The following is a 2,500-nucleotide window of genomic DNA, read 5'->3' as shown; positions in this document are numbered from 1 at the left end:
CCTGACACCCGCTCTGGGAAAAGGCCTCGATCAGAAGGACGCGGGCGACCGGCGAAGCGCGCCGTGACGAATTCCGTACGCCACAATTCCGCGCACTCCAAAAGCGCGCGGATTCGGCGATGGGCACATCCCGCTTCACTCGCCGTTACTGAGGGAATCCTCGTTAGTTTCTTTTCCTCCGCTTAGTAATATGCTTAAATTCAGCGGGTAGCCTCGTCCGACCTCAGGCCGAAAGTAAGGACCGGGACTATTCTTCCCGTTCCGCGCTCGCCGTCGGCGCCGCGCGCCGCCGCGCACCTCGATTCCCGCCCTTGAGCCGCCAGCCGTTGGCCTCTTCGAGGTCGACTCGCCGCCGCCGCGCGGGATTCTGGTCGCGATCGTCGCGCATCGTGCCGTGCTGTCTTGAGCGGGACGGGCGCTCGCGCGTCCGACGCCGCAGCAGCCGCGCGGAGAAATCCCCGCGCGGAACGTTTGCAACGCGACCCTGAGGCGGGCGCGGCCCCGGGATTGACCCGAGGCCGCAATTTGCGTTCAGAACGTCGATGCTCAATGTGTCCTGCAATTCACACTAATTCACGCAGCTAGCTGCGTCCTTCATCGACTCACGAGCCGAGTGATCCACCGCCAAGAGCCATCCACGATTGTTTCGCTCGCACAGTGCCTCGCACTATAGGGTGACAAAATAGACCGCGCCGAGCGGTCGGCCAGGCCGACGCTTGAAGCCGGAGCGCGCGGCACCGCGGCACTCGACGCGCAAACATTACCGGGTGACCGAATCGCCGGCCGGCGCGCCGCTCCTCGCGGGTCGGGCGCCGGGTAGCAAAGACTTTTTCTCTCGCTTGTCCGAGTTTCGCGTTCGCCGAAGCGTTTGCGAGACCGTTAATGATCCTTCCGCAGGTTCACCTACGGAAACCTTGTTACGACTTTTACTTCCTCTAAATGATCAAGTTAGATCGTCTTCTCGGACGCCGGCTCGACCGTTGCCGGCCGCGCCAGGTCCAATCGGAGGACCTCACTAAACCATTCAATCGGTAGTAGCGACGGGCGGTGTGTACAAAGGGCAGGGACGTAATCAACGCGAGCTAATGACTCGCGCTTACTGGGAATTCCTCGTTCAAGGGAAATAATTGCAATTCCCTATCCCTAGCACGACCGGGGTTCAGCGGGTTACCCAGACCTGTCGGCCAAGGCGAGCACATGCTGATCCGGTCAGTGTAGCGCGCGTGCGGCCCCGAACATCTAAGGGCATCACAGACCTGTTATTGCTCAATCTCGTGTGGCTAAACGCCACTAGTCCCTCTAAGAAGTTAGACGCCGACCGATTGGGTCGCGTAACTAGTTAGCAAGCCAGAGTCTCGTTCGTTATCGGAATTAACCAGACAAATCGCTCCACCAACTAAGAACGGCCATGCACCACCACCCACAGAATCAAGAAAGAGCTCTCAATCTGTCAATCCTCACTGTGTCCGGGCCGGGTGAGATTTCCCGTGTTGAGTCAAATTAAGCCGCAGGCTCCACTCCTGGTGGTGCCCTTCCGTCAATTCCTTTAAGTTTCAGCTTTGCAACCATACTTCCCCCGGAACCCAAAGACTTTGGTTTCCCGCAAGCTGCCGGAGAGGTCGTAAAACTAACGCCCCCCGATCGCTAGTTGGCATCGTTTATAGTCAGAACTAGGACGGTATCTGATCGTCTTCGAACCTCTGACTTTCGCTCTTGATTAAAGAAAACATTCTTGGCAAATGCTTTCGCAGTCGTTCGTCTTGCGCCGATCCAAGAATTTCACCTCTAACGGCACAGTACGAATGCCCCCGTCTGTCCCTCTTAATCATTACCTCGCGCTCCGAAAACCAACAAAATAGAACCGAGGTCCTATTCCATTATTCCATGCACCATTATTCAGGCGAATCGCCTGCTTTGAACACTCTAATTTTTTCAAAGTAAACGTTCCGGCCGCCGCCGACACTCAGTCAAGGGCACCGGCGGAGAACCGGAGGTGAGGCCAGGACGGCCAGTACACGCCTTGCGACGGACCGGCCGCCTGCGCCCAAAATCCAACTACGAGCTTTTTAACCGCAACAACTTAAATATACACTTTTGGAGCTGGAATTACCGCGGCTGCTGGCACCAGACTTGCCCTCCAATGGATACTCGTTAAAGGTTTTAAAGTGTACTCATTCCAATTACAGGGCCTCGTTTAGAGTCCTGTATTGTTATTTTTCGTCACTACCTCCCCGCGTCGGGAATGGGTAATTTGCGCGCCTGCTGCCTTCCTTGGATGTGGTAGCCGTTTCTCAGGCTCCCTCTCCGGAATCGAACCCTGATTCTCCGTTACCCGTAAGAACCTCGGTAGGCCAGTACCGTACCGACGAAAGTTGATAGGGCAGACACTTGAATGATCCGTCGCCGGTGCGAGACCGTGCGATCCGCAAAGTTATCCAGAGTCACCAAAGGTTGCGGGCCGAAGCCCGGTCGGTTTTTGGTCTGATAAAAGCACGCCTCC

At 56.6% G+C, this 2,500-nt stretch overlaps 2 non-coding genes and 1 pseudogene across 2 annotated transcripts in view; all 3 read right to left on the bottom strand.

Annotated features, from left to right (window-relative positions):
* The window catches only part of LOC146143872 (large subunit ribosomal RNA), a 3,679-nt pseudogene extending 3,448 nt beyond the window's left edge, over nt 1-231 (bottom strand).
* A 248-nt stretch (nt 232-479) lies between these two features.
* LOC146143871 (5.8S ribosomal RNA) lies at nt 480-633 on the bottom strand. The gene has a single exon (XR_014498772.1). It is a non-coding gene; the product is annotated as a 5.8S ribosomal RNA (ribosomal RNA).
* Nucleotides 634-880: 247 nt separating this feature from the next.
* LOC146143870 (small subunit ribosomal RNA) overlaps nt 881-2,500 on the bottom strand; it is a 1,811-nt gene continuing 191 nt past the window's right edge. Inside the window, exon 1 of the ribosomal RNA XR_014500446.1 lies at nt 881-2,500. This exon is cut by the window's right edge and continues 191 nt beyond it. This is a non-coding gene — a ribosomal RNA (small subunit ribosomal RNA).

The sequence above is a fragment of the Ascidiella aspersa genome, chromosome 5, assembly GCF_963924565.1.
Source record: "Ascidiella aspersa chromosome 5, kaAscAspe10.2, whole genome shotgun sequence".
Lineage (NCBI taxonomy): Eukaryota > Metazoa > Chordata > Ascidiacea > Phlebobranchia > Ascidiidae > Ascidiella > Ascidiella aspersa.
Note: the sequence above shows the minus strand (reverse complement) of the source record. Positions and strands in the feature narration are given on the sequence as shown.